The sequence below is a fragment of the Procambarus clarkii genome, chromosome 16 (assembly GCF_040958095.1).
Source record: "Procambarus clarkii isolate CNS0578487 chromosome 16, FALCON_Pclarkii_2.0, whole genome shotgun sequence".
Lineage (NCBI taxonomy): Eukaryota > Metazoa > Arthropoda > Malacostraca > Decapoda > Cambaridae > Procambarus > Procambarus clarkii.
The window spans coordinates 50031642-50058358 of record NC_091165.1 but is presented as its reverse complement, the minus strand read 5'-3'; the positions used below and the strand labels follow the sequence as shown (position 1 = coordinate 50058358).

The window sequence follows — 26717 nt, the reverse complement described above, 5'->3', positions numbered from 1 at the left end:
TTCCTTTGGGTTCTCTCCCGAAGTATCCTCCTCCTGGTCCTCTGTTTGGGGTTCCCCTTCCTTCTACCCGGTCTGTCGTGTCTTCTGTGTCTTCTTCCTCGTCCCCCTCCGATCCTCCTTCCCATCCTCTTCCTCCGTCTATCGGCTCTCCCCACCGCCTGTCGGTGCGGGCGGATGTCCATCGCTCTCCTAACGGCCGTCGTGTGTGCTCTCGTTCGGCTTCTCCTGTTGAGACACTGGAATCCGTTGCCCGGTACGTAGTTGCTGGGACACCGGTCTCTTTAAGTCAGAAGCGTAAGCCTGGCTCCTCTCCTTCCTCTTCTCCGGCGGGTAAGAAGGCTTCGCTTTCTTCCTCCGCTCCTCCTTCTGGCTCTGTTGCTCCTTCCCCTCCCGTTTCAGTGCTTGTGCCCCCTGTTCCTGCTATGGAGGTTTCTTTGGCCCCTGCTTCCCTTTCGGTTGCTGCTCTTGCTGGGGTGCGCTCCCCTCTTTCTACTTCCCCTCTTCCTGCTGCTGTCCTTGACTGCTCCTGTCCGTTGTCTCCTCCTCCTCCTCCTCCTCCTCCTCCTCCTCCTCCTCCTCCTCCTCCTCCTCCGGACCCTGCCCGCCCACCTCTGATCTGTTCTCCCGTTTCCTTCCCTCCGTCTTTGCTCAGTTTACCCATGCCCCCTAACCCTGACTTTGCTGACCCTGATCCCGACCCTGATATTCTTTAACGTGCTCTGTTGCTCTTTCGCCTTTGTTTCTTCCTTGTTCTCTGTTTTTGTCCTTTCTCTTCTCGTCGTTGTCCATTCTTCAATGGAACGTTCGAGGTTATTACGCCAATTTCCTCGAACTCCAACTTCTGATTTCGCGGTTTTTGCCCCTTTGTGTCTGTCTCCAGGGGCCAATGCTTGGTGCTCGTCCTGGTCGTTTTCGTGGCTATTTCTTTCTCTCCCCCCCCCCCCAGCCATTGTTGGGGCTTCTAATTCTTCTGCTCTCTTGATTCGGGCTGATGTTCCCTTTGTTCCTTTACTTTTTCCTTCGCCTCTCCATTGTTCTGCTGCTCGTATCTTTGTGGGGAAATGGTACACAGTTTGTTCCATTTATCTCCCCCCGAGTGTCCCGCTCTCTCTTCCTGATTTGAAACACCTCCTAGACTCTTTGCCGGAGCCTGTGCTCCTGCTGGGTGACTTCAATTGTCGTCATTCTCTTTGGGGTGACGTTCTGATAAATACCCGGGGTCGCCTCCTTGAGCAGTTTCTCCTCTCTTCTTCCCTGTCTCTTCTGAATTCTGATGAGCCCACTCATTTGGACTCTCGGACTCGCACCCTTTCTTGTCTTGATCTTTCTCTCTGCTCTTCTTCTCTTTACTTAGATTTCACGTGGCAGGTTCTTGATTACCTCCATGGAAGTGATCATTTCCCCATCCTTGTTTCCTTTTTCTCTTTTCGCCCTTCCCTCTCTTTCCCTAGGTGGCAGTTTGCTAAGGCAGACTGGACCCTATTTACCCTCAGTGCTGCTCTCTCTGACCTCTCCCTTCTGCCTCTCTCTCGCGCTCTCCTCCTTTTTCATGACACTGTCTTCAACGCTGCCCTCCACTCTATTCCTCGCTCTTCCTCTCGGGGTCCACGGAAGTGCGTTCCCTGGTGGAATGCGGACTGTGCTCGGGCTGTCCGCTGTAAGCGTGCAGCCTGGAAGAGGCACCGCCGTAGGCAGACGACCGATTCTTTTCTTTTCTTTCGGAAAGCGAGTGAGGTGGCCCATAGAGCCATCCGTACGGCTAAACGTGAATGTTGGGCATCTTGTGTCTCAACAATTACGTCCGAGACCCCCCTGGCCCAGATCTGGAAGCGTATCCGCAAGATAGCGGGTAAGTTCGTTCCCGATGTTTCACCGGTCCTTCACCTCCATGATACTCTTGTGGCGGACCCGTTGCAGGTCGCTTCCGAACTGGGTTCCCAATTTTCTTCTGTTAGCTCTGGTCTTCATCTTCCCCAATCTTTCCTTCTTCGTAAACCTGTCCTTGAGTCTCGTCCTTTAGATTTCTGCACTCATCTTCAGCTTCCCTATAATGATCCCTTCTCTCTCTCTGAACTTCGTTCTGCCCTGGCCCTCTGCGGTTCTACGGCGGCGGGCTCCGATGGTATTCATTATGAGATGCTTCGCCATCTCCCTCCGAGCACGTCTCAGTATTTACTGAGTCTGTATAATCGGATCTGGGAGTCGTCGTCAGTCCCTGAGGACTGGCTCGATGCCGTTGTCCTCCCTGTTCGCAAACCGGGGTCTCTGGGTACTTCCCCTAAGGACTTTCGCCAAATTGCTCTCACAAGTTGTGTCTGAACTCTTTGAACGTATGGTTAACGTTCGTCTGATGTGGTTCCTGGAACACCATCACCTCCTCTCCCCTTCTCAATTTGGTTTCCGCAAGTGCCGCAGCACGACAGATGTCCTGGTGAACTTGGAGGTCTATATTCGTACTGCTTTTGCTGCGAAGACCTCCGTTGTTGCCGTCTTTTTTGACCTAGACAAGGCTTACGACACCACTTGGCGTTATCATATCCTATCTCAACTTCATTCTTTTGGCCTTCGTGGTCATCTCCCTCTCTTTCTCCGTAGCTTCCTCTCACGTCTTTCCTTTTGGGTGCGCCTTGGTACCGCTCTCTCTCCCTCTTTTCAGCAATACGAAGGTGTGCCCCAGGGTCGTGTTCTGAGCACTACTCTTTTTCTGGTTGCCCTCAATGGTCTTCTTTCCTCTCTTCCTTCTGGTGTCTTCTCCGCTCTCAATGTCGAAGATCTTACCCTTTGCTGTCAGGGTGATGATTTGCCTCTCCTTCAACGCCGGCTTCAACTTGCAATTGATGCCGTGTCGTCTTGGGCCACAGGTCATGGCTTCAAGTTCTCTACTTCTAAGACTTGTGCCATGACTTTTACGCGGAAACGGGTTGTTCTTCGTCCCTCTTTGTCACTTTATGGTCATCCACTTGAATACAAAGATTCCGCGAAGCTTTTGGGGTTATTCCTTGACACTCGTTTGTCTTGGTCTCCCCATATCTCTTACCTCCGTGTTGAGTGCTCTAAGGCCCTTACCCTCCTTCGGGTCTTGTCCCATACTTCTTGGGGGGTAGATAGGCGCACTCTCCTTGCTTTACATTCCCCTCTCGTCCTGTCTAAGCTCAATTATGGTTGCCCTGCTTACTCGTCTGCTTCTCCTTCTACTCTTCGCCGTCTTGATGCTTTGCACCATACTGGGTTGCGCCTCAGTTCTGGTGCCTTTCGTTCGACTCCCATCCTTAGCTTGTATGTTGACACTGGCTTCCTGTCTCTCCAGGACCGCCGTGATCGCTACTGTCTTCGCTATCTTGCGCGGTCCTTGCAACATCCTTCCTCTCGCCTCTGTCGTGCTTTAACTTTTACCCCTCCTGCGGTTCCTGTTCCTCTTCACCACCTCCCTCTTTCTGTCCGGTTATCTCGCCTACAGGATTCTCTCTCCGTTCGTATTTCTGATGTTTCTCCTCGTGTTGTTCCTTCTTTGCCCCCGTGGAGGGTCCCTCTTCCGCGGTTTTGTACTTCCTTGACCCGTATCACTAAAGCTTTTACCCCTCCTACGGTTCTAAAACGCCTTTTCCTTGAGCACTTTTCTTCTCACTCCCGCTCCGTTTCTGTCTTCACCGATGGGTCTAAGTCAGCGGACGGTGTTGGCTACTCTGTTGTTTTTCCTGATCGCACTTATATGTGCCGCTTGCCTCCGGAGACTAGCATCTTTACAGCAGAACTTTATGCTATTCTCTATGCTCTTCGTCTCCTGCTTTCTCGTTGTCAGTCTTCCTTTGTGGTAGTTGTTGACTCTCGTAGTGCCCTCATGGCTCTCGGGTCCTTTAATCCGGTTCATCCAGTAGTTGTCGAGATCCAGCATTGGCTGTTTCTCGTTCACAGTAAATTTAAGTCGGTTGAGTTTTGTTGGGTTCCCAGCCATATTGGTGTGTTTTTAAATGAGCGTGCGGATGCTGCCGCTAAGGAAGCTGTCCGCTCTTGTCCCATCTCTCGTAAAGGCATTCCGTATTCCGACTTTTACCCGGTTATCCATTCCTCAGTCCTTACCCGTTGGCAGGCTTCTTGGTTGTCTGTTACTGGTAACAAGCTACGTACTCTTAAATGTTGTGTTTCCTCGTGGCCGTCCTCCTTCCACCGTAACCGGCGGTGGGAAACAGCTCTGGCGAGGTTGCGTATTGGCCATACTCGCTTAACCCATGGTCACTTGATGGAGCGCCGCCCTGCTCCTTATTGTCCTAGTTGCATTGTCCCCCTTACGGTCGTGAATGTCCTTCTTGAATGTCCTGACTTCCAGGACGAGCGTGTGTCTTGCTTTCCGACCGCCCCTCGCGGTCACCTGTCCCTCGATAGAATTCTTGGTGACTCGGATACTTTTGATATCGTTCGCCTTATGCGCTTTTGTACTCGTATATGCATCCTTGGTGATATTTAGCGCCCTCTGATTATTTTGCGTATTTGATGGTGCTACATAGCCTTCCCGGTTTGGTGCCTTCTTTTGATAATTACTTACTTACTTCCCTGGCCTCGAAGTTCTTCCATCAACTCCTTCCCAAAACAAACCTGCAATTTCATTGCCATGCCAATAAAAATGTTTCCCTATTAAAACATAATTAAATGTATTCACAGAACCCAAATCTACTCCATCCGTCATCTCTTTAAAGTTTAACAGGTTGCAAAAGTCCTCCCCCCATATGGGCGAGTCCATGCTCGACGTTCGCTGCCGCCGTCATCGCTAAGCTCACCTCCCTCAGTCCCCCCTCCCCATCTGGCCCGTTGGCGCCGTGAGGGGGCTTGGTGGACGGCTGCCGGAGTGTGATGATCCGTGGGACAGTCCTCTGTCCTTTTGTGGACTTATGCTCCTGCTGCTATCTTCTCAAATTGTGCCAGATTGCTTTTCCTTAAGTTTCGTTTTTCTCCCCCCTCTTCTCCTATCTGTTTGTCATTTCCTGCCGACCTTTTGCTTGCTTTGGTTATTCTCTTGGACTTTTTCTATTTTGACGCCCGAGTGCTTGAGGAGGCATACTCTTGCACCCGTAGAACTCTGGTACCCAACGTTGAGAGCGAGGGGAACCTTTTATTGTCAATCCTCCTTTCGTCACTGAACCCGATCTCGACAGACTGACGGTTCTTAAGGTGGCGTTTGTGGGGCGTATACTCACGATGCACCCATAGGGGGCCCCGGCATGATCGGCGATGGCTTCTTGTTGGGTGTCCTGCCTCTAATTGTGGATCCATGGTGGGTGTGGGGGCACATTCGTAAATGAATTTCTTTCTCTTCGCACCAATTCTGTCTAATTCTGTTCCTCATTTACCTTCTCAGACTCCTGGGGTGGGCGACCAAGCCCCCGAGTCGGTTTGTATTGGAAGACCAGGCTTTGTAGCCTCTGCTGCATTGGGCCCCGACCTAGCTCCTACTTTGGCCTCTTCGACTACTCTCCTCGGCTCCCCTCCCTCCTCTGTGATTGGGTCGAGCCCCAAGCCCCCAGTGGTGACTACCTCGTCCCCTGGCACGGCTCCGTCTCTTCTTGTGACTACTGCACCTTTTAACCCCTCTCTGGGGGGTTCTCAACGCCGTCCTCGACACGGCCGCACTCACTCGATTCCTTCCCGTTCTGATGCATATCAAGCCTTGTTTGGTCCCGCTTCGTGGGCCAAATACTTTGATCTCCACCTCCTTGATTCTGCGCCTCCTGACGATTTCTCCCTTCATAGGCACCTTGTTGATTCCGTGGATGCCTCTGTCACCTTCAACCCCACCCGTCTCTGTACACGTGTCGTTGCTGCTCCTTCTCAGGATGCAGCCTCCTGCTTGAACATCGTTAACCTGCCTTGGCGAGAAACCTGTTCAGGTCTCCAAGAACGCTCAGTTGACTGCCAATGTTGACACTATTCTCCTCCAGCCCCATGTTGCGACCGTGTTCGGAATCTAAACGACTGCCATGATGATATTCAGCATATCCTTGAGGCCCAGGGCCATTCTGTCCTCCGGGTAGACACGTTCACTCGTCCCCCTCATGGTCGTCGCCGTCAACCCCTTCGGGTTGTGAAGATTACCTTTGATGGTAAGACCCTTCCACCCTCTGTCATTCTTGCTGGTGCAAGGTGCTCTGTTCAAGAGTACATTCCTTCTCCTAGGCTCTGTAACAAGTGCTGGAGGTTTGGGCATGGTGCCCTCCGTTGCTCTGGGACTGTCTCTCTCTGTACTTTGTGTACTATATAGGCTATATAGCACCATCAAATGTGCAGAATAATCAGAGGGCGCTAAATATCCCCAAGGATGCCAATACGAGAACAGAAATGTATAAGGCGAATGATATCAAAACTATCCGATTCACCAAGAATTCTATCTAGGGACAAGCGATTGCAGGGGATGGTTGGAAAACCAGACACATGTTCGTCCCGGAAGTCAGGACATTCAACAAGGATATGCACGACCGTATGAGGGACAATGTAATTTGGACAATAAGGAGCAGGGCGGCGCTCCATTAAGTGACCATGAGTTAAGCGAGTATGGCCAAAATGCAACCTCGCCAGAGCCGTTTCCCATCGCCAGTTACAGTGGTAGGAGGACAGCCATGAGGACACACAGCTCTTAAGAGTACGCAGTTTGTTACCAGTAACAGAAGACGAACAATCCCACCAACGAGTAAGGACGGAGGAATGAATAACTTGGTAAAAGTTGGAATAAGGAATACCTTTACAAGAGATGGGACAAGAGCTACAGCTTCCCTAGCAGCAGCATCCACACTCTCATTTAAAGAGACACCAATATAGCTGGGAACCCAGCAAAACTCAACTGACTTAAATTTACTGTGAATAAGAAATAGTAAATGCTGGATCTCGACAACACAGGATGAACCGGATTAAAGGACCCAAGAGCCATGAGGGCACTACGAGAGTCAATAACAACTACAAAGGAAGATTGACAACGAGAAAACAGGAGACGAAGAGCATAGAGAATAGCATAAAGTTCCACTGTGAAGATGCTAGTCTCCGGAGGTAAGCGACACATAAGTGCGATCAGGAAAAACAACAGAGTAGCCTACACCGTCCGCAGACTTAGACCCATCGGTGAAGATGGAAATGGAGCTGGAGTGTGAAGAAAAGTGCTCAAGGAAAAGGTGTTTCAGAACCGTAGGAGAGGTAAGCTAAACGTGTCTAGCTGGAGGACAGAATGGCCCTGGGCTTCGAGAATATTCTGAATATCTTCGTGGCAGGCCTGTAGATTCCTAACACCAGTCGCAACATGGGGTGGGAGGAGAACAGTGCCAACACTGGCATTCAACCAAGCGTTCTTGGAGACCCGAACAGGGGTCTCGCCAAGGCAGGATAAGGCGGCCAAGCAGGTGGCTACATCCTGAGGAGCAGCAGCAACGACACGTGTACCGAGATGGGTGGGGTTGAAAGTAACAGAGGCATCCACGGAATCAACAAGGTGCCTATGGAGGGAGAAATCGTCAGGAGGTGAAGAATCTAGAAAGAGGTGGTCAAAGTATTTAGCCCACAGAGCTGTATGTTGACACTGGCTTCCTGTCTCTCCAGGACCGCCGTGATCGCTACTGTCTTCGCTATCATACGCGGTCCTTACAACATCCTTCCTCTCGCCTCTGTCGTGCTTTAACTTTTACCCCTCCTGCGGTTCCTGTTCCTCTTCACCACCTCCCTCTTTCTGTCCGGTTATCTCGCCTACAGGACTCTCTTTCCGTTCATATTTCTAATGTTTCTCCTCGTGTTGTTCCTTCTTTGCCCCCGTGGAGAGTCCCTCTTCCGCGGTTTTGTACTTCCTTGACCGTATCACTAAAGCTTTTACCCCTCCTACATTTCTAAAACGCCTTTTCCTTGAGCACTTTTCTTCTCACTCCCGCTCCATTTCTGTCTTCACCGATGGGTCCAAGTCTGCAGACGGTGTTGGCAACTTGTTTTCCTGATCGCACTTATATGTGTCGCTTACCTCCGGAGACTAGCATCTTTACAGTGGAGCTTTATGCTATTCTCTCTGCTCTTTGTTTCCTGCTTTCTCGTTGTCAGTCTTCCTTTGTAGTGTTGTTGACTCGTAGTGCCCTCATGGCTCTCGGGTCCTTTAATCCGGTTCATCCAGTAGTTGTCTAGATCCAGCATTGGCTGTTTCTTGTTCACAGTAATTTAAGTCGGTTGAGTTTTGTTGGGTTCCCAGCCATATTGGTGTGTCTTTAAATGAGCGTGCGGATGCTGCCGCCAAGGAAGCTGTCCGCTCTTGTCCCGTCTCTCGTAAAGGTATTCCATATTCCGACTTTTACCCGGTTATCCAATCCTCCGTCCTTACCCGTTGGCAGGCTTCTTGGTTGTCTGTTATTGGTCACAAAGTACGTACTCTTAAATGTGTTTCCTCGTGGCCGTCCTCCTTCCACCGTAACCGGCGGTGGGAAACAGCTCTGGCGAGGTTGCGTATTGGCCATGCACTCGCTTAACCCATGGTCACTTGGAGCGCCGCCCTGCTACTTATTGTCCTAGTTGCATTGTCCCTCTTACCGTCGTGCATGTCCTTATTGAATGTCCTGACTTCCAGGACGAGCGTGAGTCTTGCTTTCCGACCGCCCCTCGCGGTCACCTGTCCTTCAATAGAATTCTTGGTGACTCTGATACTTTTGATATCGTTCGCCTTGTGCATTTTTGTTCTCGTATTGGCATCCTTGGTGATATTTAGCGCCCTCTGATTATTTTGCGCCCTCTGATTATTTTGCGCATTTGATGGTGCTACATAGCCTTCCCGGTTTGGTGCCTTCTTTTGATAATTAATTACTTACAGCCCACAGAGCGGGACCAAACAAGGCTTGGAATGCATCAGTAGGGGAAGGGATCAGGTAAGTGCGACCGTGGCTTGGACGGCGTTGAGAACCCCCAGAAAGAGAGGGGTTAAAAGGCTCAGTAGTCAAAATGAGAGACTGAGCCGAGCCAGGTGACGAGGTGGTCACCACTGGGACTTGGGGCTCGACCCAACCACAGAGGGAGGGGAGCTGAGGGGAGTAGTCAGGAGGGTTAAAGGAGGAGCAAGGTCATGGCCCACTGCAGCGGGGCCTACAGATCCCAGTCTTCCAACACAGTCCGACTTGGGTGCTTGATCGCCCACCCCATGAACCCGAGAAGGTAAAAGAGGAATAGATTGCAACATAGAGACGAGAGGTAAGACGTTCATTCACGAATGTGTCCCCACCACAGAGCCACAATTAGAGGCAAGACACCCAACAAGAGACATGTTGCCGATCTTACTGGGGCCCCCCTAGGGGTACGTCGTGAGTATAAGGCCCAGAAACGCCACCTTAAGAACCGTCAGTCCGTCGAGAGCGGGTTCAGTGATGAAAGGAGGATTGACAATAAAAGGGTCCCCTCGCTCGAGAAGCTGGGTACTACAGTTTTACGGGTGCAGAAGTAGGCCTCCTCAAACACCCGGGCGTCAAACCAAAAGAAGGTCAAAAGAATGATCAAAACAGGTACAAGGTCAGTGGGAAATGACAATTAGAAAGGAGAAGGGGGGGGGGGGTAGGGGTGAAGAAAAAAAAGGAACAAAAGGAAAAAGAAAAGTAGCCCAGCAAAATTAGTGTGGACAGCAGCAGGAGTACAAGGCCACAAAAGGACAGAGGACTGTCCCATGGAGCATCACACCCCGGCAGCCGCCCACCAAGCTCCCTCACAGCAACAAGCTGGACAGGTAGGGGGCTAGGTACGCAAAGGTGCATGGCTGTCTGGGTTGGAATCCTTCTGGGGTGTGGAGTTTTCAGTTGTCTTATATAAATATTGAAGTTCAGCTTGTTGGCAAGACGGTCACTAATCATATTAGCTCTTAGATAAAGACCGGTGAGTACACTTTGCCTAACTAAATTAGAATATGAGAAAAAATTGCATGTGTATGTTTCCTGCAAGTAAGGAATGTAAACTGATTGTTGCTTCTACCTACCATGCAATCCAAAAAGGGGAGTTCTTCATTAAGAGAATTTCAATTTCCATAGTAAATTGCACGGAATTAAAACCATCAAAATACCTATGTAGGTTCTCAAAATCTCCGCCAAATATAATGAAAACATCATCAACATATCTTAACCAGGCTCTGGGACCTTTCCCATCTATTATTACTGTGGGTGCTAATTGTGATTCAAAACACTCCATATATATAAACTGTCAAGAATAGGGAAAAGGAAGAACCCATAGACACCCCAAACTTTTGTTTACAAACCTATCCATAAGAACTGAAATAAGTGTCTTCTACTCAGATATTAATCAGCTCAAAGAATAAAATGTTAGGGACCGGAGTAACAAAATTACATTCTACCTCTTGTGAGCAAAGAAAATCTAATATTTTATGTAAAGGCATATTGGTAAAAAAGTGAGGCAACATCAAAACTAATAATTTTTATTTTTTCTGTAGGGCCTTTGCTCCTAACTTTGTCAATAAAATCCCGAGTATGAATAATATATGCTTCCGAGAAGTTGCCTAAGTATGCACCTAAAGTATTTGCTAGCCAAATAGCTAAGTTTTTTTTTTAGGAAATTTTAAACCAGAAACTATAGGTCTAAGAGGGCAGCCTTCCTTATGGCTTCCACAGAAACAATAAGATTGATTAGTTTGATGCTACCTTAAAGGGGTATGGGTATGTGTTTTATGACTGTGGTCATGCTTGGAAAGTGGGAATGGGTGGGAGGACTGCTGGTAGGAATAGGGTGGTGGTTATAGGTGGGAGGACTTTGGGCTGGCATAGTGTGTGGGGTATGGGTGGGAAGGCTTTAGGCGGGCATGAAGTGGGAAGGCCATGGGTGGTCATTGAATATGAACTGAACCCCGTATGTAGTTCAGTTCACTAAGTGACACAGCTGGATAACGCGTTAGAGGCTGCCAGTAAACAGTGTTGTGGCCTCAACACTCAGAAGAACGTCTACAATGTAACACTTGGTCTAAGGCCTACTCGCATATATTAAGGCTTAATAGAAAACATCTATAAAAATAATGTTTAAATTACTTTGTAAGTTATTTGTTTGTGACAAAGTCTGACGAGTGTGTTCGGTCATATGAATGACGTCAAACAGGTAGTTTGGCCATCAGGCCATATGCTGGCTAACTGGCGCGGCTGTCAGTGTGGCGCGGACCGTGGTGCAGGAAGGTGCTGGTCTGGAGGCAGTGTATTGCTGGCTAAGTTATTCCCTTGAGAAGATTTGTCCAAGCTTGTTACCTCTCAAGGCAAGTAAATGGTCGCATATTATTATTTTACAAATTGATTATTTTTTTGGTTGGCCGGACCCCCTCCCCGCTCAGCTCGTTGTCGCCGTGTGGGGGCTTAGTGGGCGGCTGCCGGAGTGTGATGCTCCTTGGGACAGTCCTCTGTCCTTTTCTAGCCTTGTGCTCCTGCTGCCGTCCTCTCCAATTCTGCTGGGCATCTTTTCCTTTTCCTTCTGTTTCGTTTTTCTCCCCCCTCTTCTCCTATCTGCTTGCCGTTTCCTGCCGACCTTTTGCTCGTTCTGGTTCTTCCCTTGGACTTCTTCTATTTTGACGCCCGGGTGCTTGAGGAGGCATACTCTTGCACCCGTAGAACTGCAGTACCCGACGTCGAGAGCGAGGGGAACCTTTTATTGTCAATCCCCACTTCGTCACTGAACCCGATCTCGACGGACTGTCGGTTTCTTAAGGTGGCGTTTGTGGGGCGTATACTCACGACGCACCCCTAGGAGGCCCCGACTAGATCGGCGATAGCTTCTTGTTGGGTGTCCTGCCTCTAATTGTGGCTCCATGGTGGGTGTGGGGGCACATTCGTGAGTGAATTCATCTTTTCGTCAAGATGATAACCCCTGTTTCGGCTTCTTCTGGTTTACCTTCTCAGGCTCGTGGGGTGGGCGACCAAGCCCCCGAGTCGGTCCGTATTGGAAGACTGGGCTCTGTAGCCTCCGCTGCATTGGGCCCCGACCATGCTCCTCCTTTGGCCTCTGACTCCTTCCTCTGGCTCCCCTCCCTCCTCTGTGGTTGGGTCGAGCCCCAAGCCCCCAGTGGTGACTACCTCGTCCCCTGGCGCGGCTCCTTCTCTAGTTGTAACTACTGCGCCTTTTAACCCCTCTCTCTCTGGGGGTTCTCACCGCCGTCCTCGTCACGGCCGCCCTCGCTCGATTCCTTCCAGTTCTGCTACCTATCAAGCCTTGTTTGGTCCCGCTTCGTGGGCCTAATATTTTGATCTCCTCCCTCTTGATTCTACGCCTCCTGACGATTTCTCCCTCCATCGACATCTCATTGATTCCGTGGATGCCTCCATTACTTTCAACCCCACTCGTCTCGGTACACGTGTCGTTGCTGCTCCTTCTCAGGATGCTGCTTCCCGCTTGGCTGCCTTATCCTGCCTTGGCGAGAACCCCGTTCGGGTCTCGAAGAACGCTCAGTTGAATACCAGTGTTGGCACTATTTTGCTCCCGCCCCATGTTGCGACCGGTGTTCGGGACCTGCGCGACTGCCACGACGATATTCGACATATCCTCGCTGCCCAGGGCCATTCTATTCTCCAGGTGTTCACGTTTACTCGTCCCCCTCGTGGTAGTCGCCGTCAACCCCTCCGGGTTGTGAAGATTACCTTTGATGGTAGGACCCTTCCACCCTCTGTCATTCTTGCTGGTGCCAGGTGCTCTGTCCAGGAGTACATTCCTTCTCCTCGGCTCTGCAACAAGTGCTGGAGGTTTGGGCATGGTGCCCTCCGCTCCTCCGGGACTGTCTCTCTCTGTCCTTTGTGTGGTGGCAAAGGTCACTCTAAGTCGGAGTGCGCTTCTCCCCAGGCTCGTTGCCTCAACTGCGGTGAGGCCCATCCTACCTTCTCCCGTGCGTGTGTCCATTATAAGCTGGAGGCAGCCGTCCTCAACTTGAAGCACCGGGAGCGTTTATCTTTTCCTGAGGCGAGGCGCCAGGTTCGCCGGCTCCCGCCTTATGCTAATATCTCTTTTGCTCGCGTGTTGCGCTCTTCCTCTCCTCGTCCTTCCCGCCTTCCTCAGACTCACAACCGTTTCCGGGCCTTGGACCCTGATGCGCCCACTGCCCCCTCCTCTGTCCCTTTGGGTTCTCTCCCGAAGGATCCTCCTTCTGGTCCTCTGTCTGGGGTTCCCCTTCCTTCTACCCGGTCTGTCGTGTCTTCTGTGTCTTCTTCCTCGTCCCCCTCCGATCCTCCTTCCCATCCTCTTCCTCCATCTATCGGCTCTCCCCACCGCCTGTCGGTGCGGGCGGATGTCCATCGCTCTCCTAACGGCCGTCGTGTGTGCTCTCGTTCGGCTTTTCCTGTTGAGACACTGGAATCCGTTGCCCGGTACGTAGTTGCTGGGACACCGGTCTCTTTAAGTCAGAAGGGTAAGCCTGGCTCCTCTCCTTCCTCTTCCCCGGCGGGTAAGAAGGCTTCGCTTTCTTCCTCAGCACCTCCTTCTGGCTCTGTTGCTCCTTCCCCTTCCGTTTCAGTGCTTGCGCCCCCTGTTCCTGCTATGGAGGTTTCTTTGGCCCCTGCTTCCCTTTCGGTTGCTGCTCTTGCTGGGGTGCGCTCCCCTCTTTCTACTCCCCCTCCTCCTGCTGCTGTCCTTGACTGCTCCTCTCCGTTGTCTCCTCCTCTTCCTCCTCCTCCTCCGGACCCTGCCCTCCCACCTCTGATCTGTTCTCCCGTTTCCTTCCCTCCGTCTTTGCTCAGTTTACCCATGCCCCCTAACCCTGACTTTGCTGACCCTGATCCCGACCCTGGTATTCTTTAACGTGCTCTGTTGTTCTTTCGCCTTTGTTTCATCCTTGTTCTCTGTTTTTGTCCTTTCTCTTCTCGTCGTTGTCCATTCTTCAATGGAACGTTCGAGGTTATTACGCCAATTTCCTCGAACTCCAACTTCTGATTTCGCGGTTTTCGCCCCTTTGTGTCTGTCTCCAGGAGCCAATGCTTGGTGCTCGTCCTGGTCGTTTTCGTGGCTATTCCTTTCTCTCCCCCCCCCCCCCCAGCCATTGCTGGGGCTTCTAATTCTTCTGCTCTCTTGATTCGGGCGGATGTTCCCTTTGTTCCTTTACTTTTTCCTTCGCCTCTCCATTGTTCTGCTGCTCGTATCTTTGTGAGGAAATGGTACACAGTTTGTTCCATTTATCTCCCCCCGAGTGTCCCGCTCTCTCTTCCTGATTTGAAACGCCACCTAGACTCCTTGCCGGAGCCTGTGCTCCTGCTGGGTGACTTCAATTGTCGTCATTCTCTTTGGGGTGACGTTCTGACGAATACCCGGGGTCGCCTCCTTGAGCCGTTTCTCCTCTCTTCTTCCCTGTCTCTTCTGAATTCTGGTGAGCCCACTCATTTGGACTCTCGGACTCGCACCCTTTCTTGTCTTGATCTTTCTCTCTGCTCTTCTTCTCTTTACTTAGATTTCACGTGGCAGGTTCTTGATGACCTCCATGGAAGTGATCATTTCCCCATCCTTGTTTCCTTTTTCTCTTTTCGCCCTTCCCTCTCTTTCCCTAGGTGGCAGTTTATAAGGCGGACTGGACCCTATTTTCCCTCAGTGCTACTCTCTCTGACCTCTCCCTTCTGCCCCTCTCTCGCGCTCTCCTCCTTTTTCATGACACTGTCTTCAACGCTGCCCTCCGCTCTATTCCTCGCTCTTCCTCTCGGGGTCCACGGAAGTGCGTTCCCTGGTGGAATGCGGACTGTGCTCGGGCTGTCCGCTGTAAGCGTGCGGCCTGGAAGAGGCACCGCCGTAGGCAGACGACCGATTCTTTTCTTTTCTTTCGGAAAGCGAGTGCGGTGGCCCGTAGGGCCATCCGTACGGCTAAACGTGAATGTTGGGCATCTTATGTCTCAACAATTACGTCCGAAACCCCTCTGGCCCAGATCTGGAAGCGTATCCGCAAGATAGCGGGTAAGTTCGTTCCCGATGTTTCACCGGTCCTTCACCTTCATGATACTCTTGTGGCGGACCCGTTGCAGGTCGCTTCCGAACTGGGTTCCCACTTTTCTTCTGTTAGCTCTGGTCTTCATCTTCCCCAATCTTTCCTTCTTCGTAAACCTGTCCTTGAGTCTCGTCCTTTAGATTTCTGCACTCATCTTCAGCTTCCCTATAATGATCCCTTCTCTCTCTCTGAACTTCGTTCTGCCCTGGCCCTCTGCGGTTCTACGGCGGCGGGCTCCGATGGTATTCATTATGAGATGCTTCGCCATCTCCCTCCGAGCACGTCTCAGTATTTACTGAGTCTGTATAATCGGATCTGGGAGTCGTCGTCAGTCCCTGAGGACTGGCTCGATGCCGTTGTCCTCCCTGTTCGCAAACCGGGGTCTCTGGGTACTTCCCCTAAGGACTTTCGCCCTATTGCTCTCACAAGTTGTGTCTGCAAACTCTTTGAACGTATGGTTAACGTTCGTCTGATGTGGTTCCTGGAACACCATCACCTCCTCTCCCCTTCTCAATTTGGTTTCCGCAAGTGCCGCAGCACGACAGATGTCCTGGTGAACTTGGAGGTCTATATTCGTTCTGCTTTTGCTGCGAAGACCTCCGTTGTTGCCGTCCTTTTTGACCTAGAAAAGGCTTACGACACCACTTGGCGTTATCATATCCTATCTCAACTTCATTCTTTTGGCCTTCGTGGTCGTCTCCCTCTCTTTCTCCGCAGCTTCCTCTCTCGTCGTTCCTTTCGGGTGCGCCTTGGTACCGCTCTCTCTCCCTCTTTTCAGCAATACGAAGGTGTGCCCCAGGGTAGTGTTCTGAGCACTACTCTTTTTCTGGTTGCCCTCAATGGTCTTCTTTCCTCTCTTCCTTCTGGTGTCTTCTCCGCTCTCTGTCGATGATCTTACCCTTTGTTGTCAGGGTGATGATTCGCCTCTCCTTCAACGCCGGCTTCAACTTGCAATTGATGCCGTGTCGTCTTGGGCCACAGGTCATGGCTTCAAGTTCTCTACTTCTAAGACTTGTGCCATGACTTTTACGCGGAAACGGGTTGTTCTTCGTCCCTCTTTGTCACTTTATGGTCATCCCCTTGAATACAAAGATTCCGCGAAGCTTTTGGGGTTATTCCTTGACACTCGTTTGTCTTGGTCTCCCCATATCTCTTACCTCCGTGTTGAGTGCTCTAAGGCCCTTACCCTCCTTCGGGTCTTGTCCCATACTTCTTGGGGGGCAGATAGGCGCACTCTCCTTGCTTTACATTCCTCTCTCGTCCTGTCTAAGCTCGATTATGGTTGCCCTGCTTACTCGTCTGCTTCTCCTTCTACTCTTCGCCGTCTTGATGCTTTGCACCATACTGGGTTGCGCCTCAGTTCTGGTGCCTTTCGTTCGACTCCCATCCTTAGCTTGTATGTTGACACTGGCTTCCTGTCTCTCCAGGACCGCCGTGATCGCTACTGTCTTCGCTATCTTGCGCGGTCCTTGCAACATCCTTCCTCTCGCCTCTGTCGTGCTTTAACTTTTACCCCTCCTGCGGTTCCTGTTCCTCTTCACCACCTCCCTCTTTCTGTCCGGTTATCTCGCCTACAGGATTCTCTTTCCGTTCGTATTTCTGATGTTTCTCCTCGTGTTGTTCCTTCTTTGCCCCCGTGGAGGGTCCCTCTTCCGCGGTTATGTACATCCTTGACCCGTATCACTAAAGCTTTTACCCCTCCTACGGTTCTAAAACGCCTTTTCCTCGAGCACTTTTCTTCTCACTCCCGCTCCGTTTCTGTCTTCACCGATGGGTCTAAGTCAGCGGACGGTGTTGGCTACTCTGTTGTTTTTCCTGATCGCACTTATATGTGTCGCTTGCCTCCGGAGACTAGCATCTTTACAGCAGAACTTTGCTATTCTCTATGCTCTTCGTCTCCTGCTTTCTCGTTGTCAGTCTTCCTTTGTGGTTGTTGTTGACTCTCGTAGTGCCCTCATGGCTCTCGGGTCCTTTAATCCGGTTCATCCAGTAGTTGTCGAGATCCAGCATTGGCTGTTTCTCGTTCACAGTAAATTTAAGTCGGTTGAGTTTTGTTGGGTTCCCAGCCATATTGGTGTGTCTTTAAATGAGCGTGCGGATGCTGCTGCCAAGGAAGCTGTCCGCTCTTGTCCCATCTCTCGCAAAGGCATTCCGTATTCCGACTTTTACCCGGCTATCCATTCCTCAGTCCTTACATGTTGGCAGGCTTCTTGTTGTCTGTTACTGGTAACAAGCTACGTACTCTTAAATGTTGTGTTTCCTCGTGGCCGTCCTCCTTCCACCGTAACCGGCGGTGGGAAACAGCTCTGGCGAGGTTGCGTATTGGCCATACTCGCTTAACCCATGGTCACTTGATGGAGCGCCGCCCTGCTCCTTATTGTCCTAGTTGCATTGTCCCTCTTACGATCGTGCATGTCCTTCTTGAATGTCCTGACTTCCAGGACGAGCGTGTGTCTTGCTTTCCGACCGCCCCTCGCGGTCACCTGTCCCTCGATAGAATTCTTGGTGACTCGGATACTTTTGATATCGTTCGCCTTATGCGTTTTTGTTCTCGTATTGGCATCCTTGGTGATATTTAGCGCCCTCTGATTATTTTGCGTATTTGATGGTGCTACATAGCCTTCCCGGTTTGGTGCCTTCTTTTGATAATTACTTACTTACTTGGTTGGCCGGATCTTTGTTTTGGAATGTCCGTAAAATTTGTTGATAAAAAGAGTCGAGTTTGACATTGTTTCCCGTTTAATACACAGCTTTAGTTGCAGTCAATTATCTAGAACAATGTGCTTTATTCTGAACACTTGTGATGCAGCTGCCTTTTAGCGCAGTCTATTATAAGGGAAAGTTGACTTGCTTATGGTGTTAAACTGGCACTTTACACTTGGCAAGTTGCCCCGAGATTGTGGGTAGTTAGGGCAGCGTTAGTGAGGCTCCAGTGAGGTAACTCGTACCATGGATTAACTAATGGCCGCTCTTGCTTTACTAGTTCATCTTTTACACATATGTTTTAATGTTTTTGTAAAATATACATAAAAATCTTTAAAATTTATCAGTGTTGGAGGTGAAGTATGGAGACGTGGGAGACCATTAACCCTGATCAGGTCCTCGGGCATGAATAGTGTTATGAAACGTAATTGGATGACGTAGCTTCGCTACCTTGCATCAAGAGAACGTTACCGTGTAACGTAGCGTCGCTGCTTTGCGTCAAGAGAACGTTACTTATACAACAGTTTGGTTAAATATTTAAGTAGCTGCCTCACATGGGCTAATATGATATCTGCAGTTTTATTTGACTTAAATGTTAAAATTTTAATTATTAAAGGGATTAAATCTGAAGTGTAACTAGTACTCAGTTGTATTCACTCTTGTGCTTGCGAGCTTTGGATCTTTGGTCCCGTCTCTCATACATCAACCAACTGGTGTACAGATTCTTGAGCCAACTGGGCGCTATCAAATCTACATTTGAAATTGTGTATGGAGTCTGCCTCCACCACATCTCTGCCTAATGCATTCCATTTGTTAATTATTGACACTGACAAAATTTCTTCTAATTTCTCCGTTGATCATGTGGGTTCTAAGTTTCCAGCCGTGTTTCCTTGTCTGTGTACCACCCGTGCTAAATAGTTTTTGTCCGTTCTGTCATTTCCCATGAGAATTTTGTAGGTGGTGTTGGGGTTTCACTCTCTATTCTTACTCTGAGGTGAGCAATAGTTATGCTCAAGGTCACTCACCGTAGCCCTGCGGGTCTTCACTCGATCCTCACGGCGCCACTGCACGCCAGGAGAGTCTCCCAGTCAATCTCAACGGCCTCTGATTGAGAAGGAGTGGGAACACGTCTCGTTCACTTGACTGTCATGTGCCCTCCCCAACAATCGGGCTCTACGGTTAACCACAAGGTCGCCAACTGGTGTTTTAGGTGGCCAGTAACACCTCAGTGGACTGGTTGAATTAGTGGTAGCCTTGGCAAGGTCACACTCGAAAGATCAGGGATCAGGCAGGTACTTACTGTTATCACTCTATGCTTTCAGTATAATATAGCCACAAGATCAATGGAGGGGATGATATAAACACAATGGTAATTTTGTATTTTACTTAAAATGCATGAAAGATGTCACAAGGCCAAACAATAATAAATAAATCAACTGATCCTGGCTGCGGCCGGTAGTTCCCACGAATAGTATGCACTCACTAAGTGGCAACACCTCCCCTCCTCGTCAAGTGTCAAGAACAGCTGATCGCCTGGCCCCGCGCGAAAGGTTATTGCTTGTTTCTAGATTCACGCGCGCTGTTTCTTTAAGTTCTCCAATATTACTAGAAACTCGCACTCTCGATATTGGCACAATAGCACGTATTACTTAGTTACACTATACTCGGGCTCAAACAGTCGTTTCTACAATCAATGCTACAATGACTCACTGTAATGGTTTTCACTGCCCTTCATTCAATGACATATTATGAAATATTAACACTGGAGTTTTCAGTACTTTCTCTCGTGGGCGATAACCCAATAATTTACTGTACTCACAAATGATTAATCACTGCATGAACATAGACATATACAATGTATATAAATCAAACATCAATACATGGAAAATAAATAGTTTCTGGGCACGTAGCCTAACTTCCAAATACTGGCATAATATTATATATAATTTATCACTATATGTTCACATCAAAATCTGTAGAAAGATATACAATACACAGTAAATTTATCACTTGTTCCTGGTGCCTGTACACACCAATAATCAACATAAGTATTATAAGTACTCTTGATAGTACTACACGGCAAACTGGTGCCTCACTGTGACACGGGTGAGACTTGCTCACGACATATAAAATCCTCAGGCTAGATAATATAGCCGAATAATATAGCTAACTAAAGGGGAATGGGGAGGGAACTAGAAACACCTACTTCAACCTATCCTCCGATGAGAGTTGAGATGTAGCTCCTGGTCCTCGTGTCGGGAACGCCCCCACACACACACGTCGTCGTGTCCTACCGGAACCTCTCGTCGTCCCACCGTTTAGCGCGTCGTCTCCGTGCCCTCTTCTCTGCAGGTCCGTGCTCCTTCTCGACTTCTGGTAGAGTTTGAGTCGGTCTCCTGGCCGTCGTCTTCTCCCAGCAACGGCTGCCGCCTACGTCTCGGCTGCAGTCATCCGGATTCCCCAAATAGTCCTCTCCTTCCTCAGCTACCCAGTGGCTCTGTCAGCCACTATGCTGTCACGAACTGGTGAACTGCCATAGACGTCACATACGTCACTGCACGGCTTCACTGCTTCTTGCACAGTACCTGACTGGAGCACTTGTTACTCAAATAACCGTCGATTCCCTTTCTGGTTCAACACATGAACTAAGGAAGACCTCACAGAGTACTGGCAGACTTCAGGTGACGCGTAAATCCACGGGAGCGGAAAACAACTGTCAAACTGACAGGACCAATCGTCGCACGTCCAACCTCCTTGACGTGTCGTGTTTGACTGATGGCGCCAGCGCGGCGCGCGGCCTGGACCCCCTTCCTTTCATGACGTCACTTTCGCCACGGGAAGTTCTCATTGGCTCTTGGTGCCACATAGCTGTCGGTGACCAATCCGGTGCCACTGACGTCACACGGTTTTGGCGGGGAATCAGGAAGGCCAGCGCCATCTTGGCTTCCTAAAGGGCCTATACCACAGGCCAAAATATTACTATTTCACAAATTTCTCGGCTCTCCGAGAACACTCCACTCTCTCCCATATATCAAATTGAAGCCTGCTACGTAGAGAACGCTTGGGAAAAGTAGACATGACTCTTACTGCAGGCGTGGGAGAATTATAAGGGGGGGAACTCCGTCACAGTGGTTATGATGTCTCCCCTTTCTCTTGTCTTCCAGGGATGGGGAAACGGATTTTTTCCTGACATTTGGTTCAGCTCCCTTAGCCTTTCTTCGTAGCTCGTACCTCTGTTCTGGGACTAGTCAGGTGGCATACCTCTGAATCTTTTCTAACTTTGTCTTGTTTAACTAGGTATGGACTCCAGGCTGGAAATGCATACTCCAGGATTGACCTGACATGTGGCATACAAGGTCCTGAACGATTCCTTAAACATGTTTCTAAGGGCAGTTCCTATGTTGGTCAATCTAACATATGCTGCTGATTCTTCTCCCTTTGCCTAATTTCATTACTTTACACTTCCCTGAGTTGAACTCTAGTAGCCATTTTACAGACCTTTCTAAGGACTCGCCATAGCCCGTGCTACTTGGAATTTTTTTTTTCAAGTGGCTGAATCTAAAACCAACAGCACAGAGCATTCCTCCACTTTGTTCAGATCATCCCATAGTTTCTATCTTCATCTGTCTTGATTCTGCTCATAATTTTTTACATCAGCAAACATTGATAGGAATGAGTCTATACCCTCTGGGAGATCGTTTACATATATTAGAAACAGGATGGGTCAAAGTACACAGAACCCTGTGGGACTCGGCTTGTGACATCTTGCCACTCTGATGTCTTCCCCCTCAGAATCACTCGTTGTTTCCTGTTGCTTAGATACTCCCTTATCTACTGGATCATCTTGCTTTTCACTCCTGCCTGTTGCTCCAACTTTTGTAATAGCCTTTTATGGGGTACTGTCAAAGGCTTTCGGACAGTCCAAGAAAATGCAGTCTGCCCCCATCCTTTTCTTGACCATTTTTTGTTGCCTGGTCATAGAATTCTATTAAGCCAGTGAGGCACGATTTACCATCTCTAAACCCATATTATGTTGTATGTTATGGGAATCGGCCTGTAATTCAATGCCTCTTGCCTGTCACCCTTTTTGTATATTCAGGCTACATTAGCTGTCTTCCAGCTTTTCGGTAGGTCTCCTGTTTCCAGTGACCCATTAAACACAAAAGAAAGTGGCACACTTATTGCTTCTGCACCCTCTTTTAGTATCCATGGCGAGATTCTATCAGGCCCAACAGCCTTTGTCACATTCAGCTCCAACAGATTCCTTTTGGCCTCATCACTGGTGAGCTCAAATTTCTCTAAGGTTGCTTGGTTTACCCGCGCCTCATTTAGTGCAGGTGCTTCTCATTGTTCTATGGTGAAGACCTCCTGGAATCTCTTGTTGAGATCTTCACACACCTTGTGTATCTGTGTATTTTTCCTCTTTTCTCAGTTTCATCCCTTGTTCTTTCACTGTTGTTTTCGTCATGATGTGGCTGTGGAGCAGTTTTGGTTATCTTAGCTTTACTCGCGATGTCATTTTCATAGTGTGTCTGCTTCTCTCTCCACTATGAGGTACTAATTCCTGGCCCTCTGGTATCTCTCCCTGCTCTCTGGTGTTCTGTTATTCCTGAAGTCTTTCCATGTTCTTGCACTCAATTGCATAGTTACCTTACATTCCTGATTTAACCATGGATTCTTTTGTTGCTTTATATTTCTCATCTTGGGTCGGGATAAACCTGTCTGCAGCTTCCTGTCACTTCTGGGTGACGTAGTCCATTATATTATGAACAGCCTTTCTTGTTCTATTTCCCATGGTATTACCATTAAGAAGTTCATCTCGTTATATTTTTCTCTAAGGTAATTTAATCTTTTCCCTTCCAATCCCTTCCTTGTATAGGTTATTCCTACCTCTACCTTTTAGTGTATTGACACTAAAGTGTCGATACACTGTAGTCATTCGTTCCCATGGGGGCTTCAAATCTGACTTCTCTTATTTCTGACTCGTTCAATGTGAATATCAGGTAGTCTAGCTGGTTCGTCATTGCCTCTCATTCTTACTAGTGGATTTTCACTTCACTTCTTTTCACCATTCTCACTTGTGGATTTCTTGTTGTTTGGCTCATCTTTATATAATGACACTGGCCATGCTCACAAGCTGCGAATGTGATCAGAGTTATTGATGTTAATAAAAGCAGCAGTGACTAGGGACATGCAGAATCCTTAGCCAATTTCTAGTGTTAGATACGACGACGAGTACCGTATACTTTACAAAGCGTTAAGCTGAGCACATTCTGGTCGCTGTACTAAAGTATTAACATAAATAGCCTATAACATTCAACTTAGAATGTGCACTAATTTATGGAATATATAAATTGTGATTAAGAACGAAAGTTGCACTCAAGGTGACGACTCAAGTGATAAGGTTGATTTGCCTAGAGCCAGTCTCGGCTCGGCACTTGGTGTTGAAGCTTGTTGGTGATGTGTGTGGTCCTCGGGCCAAGTCGGCTAGGGGAATGGCGGTGACTTTGCCCCCTGTACGAAGGAAGGATATGATTGGGCTGGAGTTTTCGGACCAGGCTTCGTACTCGGCTGTGGAGGCGAGATGGTCATTTTGGACTTGCTGCGTTTTCCTGTGATGGAGGTCTGTGGGGTGCAGATGATTGCAGGGGAGCCTGGCTGTGGTGAACTCCGGCTCAGCAGTAATGTACAGGGATGTTGTGGCGAAGTTTGATGGACGCTCCCCTGCAGCTCCCTAATGGTGGTGGTGGTAGTGTGACGGTATCTGATTGTTGTGGCGAGACTACATACGTTCTGGTGCACCATTTGAATTCCCAGATCTTCTGCATCGGCATTTCTCCTGGTTTGGGAGGGTTATCTTGAGGTTATCTTGAGATGATTTCGGGGCTTATAGTGTCCCCGCGGCCCGGTCCTCGACCAGGCCTCCACCCCCAGGAAGCAGCCCGCGACAGCTGACTAACCCCCAGGTACCTATTTTTACTGCTAGGTAACAGGGGTGTAGGGTAAAAGAAACTATTACCATTGTTTCTCGCTGGCGCCTGGGATCGAACCCAGGACTACAGGATCACAAGTCCAGCGTGCTGTCCGCTCGGCCGACCGGCTCCCCCGGTCGGCCGAGTGTCAAGTGAGTGTCAAGGGTGCGAAATGCCTGTCAGAATGTCATCTCTGGCTGTTGGTCAGGTGTGCTGAGTGGGACCTGTACGTTGGCCATATGCTTCTCGTCCCCTGTGCTGTCATCGGTTATGCTGCTGGGATTTCTCATCAGTTTGTTCCATGCGGGCCAACCCCAGACCTGTTTCCGGTCGGGTCACAAGACTGCTGATTGTGATACGTGCCGAGTTCGCCCTGTAAACCTCTTCCAGGAGCAGGACTTTTTCCTCTTGGTGGCCACGGACCTGCCTCCATGTGCTGGTGATGAGTGATGATTCCCTGTCGTCTGGTGACCCGGTGGTGGTGCCGGTTTCTGTAGGCCCCCCTGCTTGGGAATGTGGGGGGTCATGGTTGTGGACTGTGCGGCCCCGCCCCCGTTTTCCCCGCCTCTGGCGCGTCTGCCTACCCCGTTTCCAGCTGAGGTATCTTTCATGCTTGACGATGTGGTGCGGTCTCCTGTCGTGTGTGTGGTTCAATGCCCTCAATTGTCGAAGCTGCAGTCCTTCGGGATCGTGCTATGCGTATTTAGCGAGTCAACCTGGGTGTTCTGTTGCTGTGCCTCATGGAGGGTGTGATAGTGCGTTCACGTTAGAGGTGAGCACAGCGAGTCTTTTCGCGGTGCGCCCTGGGACGACGTGCAAGACAATGGGGCCTTCTGGGGCTTCTATTCGGTGGATTTTGATGGTGTGCTGGGGGCCGGTGTGGTCCCTGATCGTGGTGTGGCGGTGTTGGTAGCTGGTACCCTTGTGGTGGTGGAGGGGACTTTGGTTCCTGCTTCTGCGCCCTCACCCTTGTTTTCAGATTCCCCGGCGTGGAGGGCTGTGCCCCCTGATGTGGCAGGTGGTGTGTCTAGTGACCTGGCCGTTATGCCGGCGAAAGACGTTTGCAGGGTGGGCTTTGTGCCCCTACTTTGTCCTGCAGTTCGCTGTGTCCGCTCCTTGTGGTACCATCTCATGTGGAGTCGACCGTAGAGCACCCGCCCCCTTGCGTGGCCACCACCTATGCCGCCGCCTGTGCAACGGCCCCTCGTGTCGGGCTCTGAGCGGCGTAGTTCGTTTTCGGTTTTCCTGTGCAACCGGATCCTTCGTTGCATATGCATCACCCTTCTGCCTCAAATTCTCCGGATGTCTGGGAGAAATGGCGTTGGTATCGTCAGCGGTATCCTCAGGATGATTATCCCACTATGTACTTTCTGAATGATTTTGTCCGATTCAAAGTGACATGAATGTTTTCTTTGTTGCACTGTACCTATGTATTATTGTGTTTGTGATGGGTTTGGTTTAGTGCTTCTTGTTCCATACCTTGTAGGGTTACTGGCCCTGATATGTGCATGTCATTTGCCCCGGTTGTGGGGGTGCCAATTGCTGTATTATGTTAATACCTGTTCCACAGTATGTATCATGTACTGTGGTGCTTCGGGGGCCTTCCGGCCTGTATCGCCGTTGTCGGCAGTTACATTGTATGTGTTCATATTTTGTGTATCTGGAGATTTTTGTGTAGTATTTTTTAGTTACCCTGATCTAATTGTTTGGATTGTTTTGGTTGTTCGTGTTTTACTTGTAATGCATGTTGCTTTGTACAGATGTTTTGTTTCTTGCTGTGGTCCTATGTTAAATACTATTTTTGCTTGTTCGTGTACTTAATCATGTGTATTTTTATTTTTGTGTAACTTTTCCTTTTTTGAGTTGAGCTTTTCCGTTTTGGTGCTTTGGCGCCCTTTTTTATATTGTATTTATTCGGTTTTCACAAAAAAGTGCTAGGGTGATGAAGGTATTAAAATAATCTGTTTATATATAGTGTATGTCATAAGACAGTGAAAGTTTCCTTAAGAGATAAATTGAGCAAAATAATATAGGGATGTCAGTTAGAAAGTATCAATAAACAAATGGAACAGGTTGGCAGTGGAATGTAATAAAGGCAAAATCTTTGAATTGTTTAACTAGTAAACGAGGGAAACAATTTGGTGTGAAGACGAGCCTGGCATGGGCCAGTAGGCCTTGGGTGATTATCTTTAATTTATTGTTTAATTTCAGGTATGTCTGACGGTGCAACAGTCTGATTTCTTGAAGGTTCAGGCAGCCTTCAACAAGGCATTTGGACTCTATGAAGACCTTACAGGTGTAGTGGGTTTACTGTATTTTGTTATTAAAGATCTTTATAAATCCTGTACAGAATAATTTGTATTAGTTTCGTTATTACTAGCCTTGTACATTAAACTGGCGTGTGTTCCGCTAGCCCTGGGCTGAGTAGGTTGTGCTCGCCTGTCCTCACTAGCCCCGTGCTGTGAGTAGCTTGTGCACACCTGTCCTCACACAGCTCTGCATAATGTTGGATGGTCATATTTAAGTCATAAAAAGAAACACAATTATATATTTAACATTATGCACTTAGTCTGAAGTTTTTATGCTAGTTAGGCAGAATTTACAATTAGTTGGATGGGAAGGAAATTTATACAAAAATGGGTAACATGGTATTAATCTGGTGGTGATATTTGTCTCTTCACGTATAACTAAAAGAACCAGCCCTCGTCACTGACAGTTGCCATATAACCGGTCTCAACCCTCCCGTACTTAAGGTGGTAGTAAGGTGTCCAGGCCTCCAGGTGCCAGATTCACGAAACAGTTGCGCAAGTTCCTACGAACCTGTACATCTTTTCTCAATCTTTGGCATCTTTGTCTATAATTATTAAACTTTAATGAGCTCCGAAGCACCAGTAGACTGTTTTTAACAATAACAGTTGGTTAGGAAGTTTTCATGCTTGTAAACTGTTTTATAAATGTAATCAAAGCCGTCAAAGATTGAGGAAAGATGTACAAGTTTTTTTTTAGGTATATACAAGAGTTGTTACATTCTTGTACAGCCACTAGTACGCGTAGCGTTTCGGGCAGGTCCCTGGAATACGATCCCATGCCGCGAAGAATTGTTTTTTCATCCAAGT

At 49.0% G+C, this 26717-nt stretch overlaps 1 long non-coding RNA gene across 1 annotated transcript in view; it reads left to right on the top strand.

Annotated features, from left to right (window-relative positions):
• LOC138365220 (uncharacterized) overlaps positions 1-26392 on the top strand; it is a 49008-nt gene extending 22616 nt beyond the window's left edge. The window contains exon 3 of the long non-coding RNA XR_011228779.1: positions 25813-26392. This is a non-coding gene — a long non-coding RNA (uncharacterized lncRNA). The remainder of the gene's footprint in view (positions 1-25812) is intronic.
• The last annotated feature ends 325 nt before the right edge of the window (positions 26393-26717 follow it).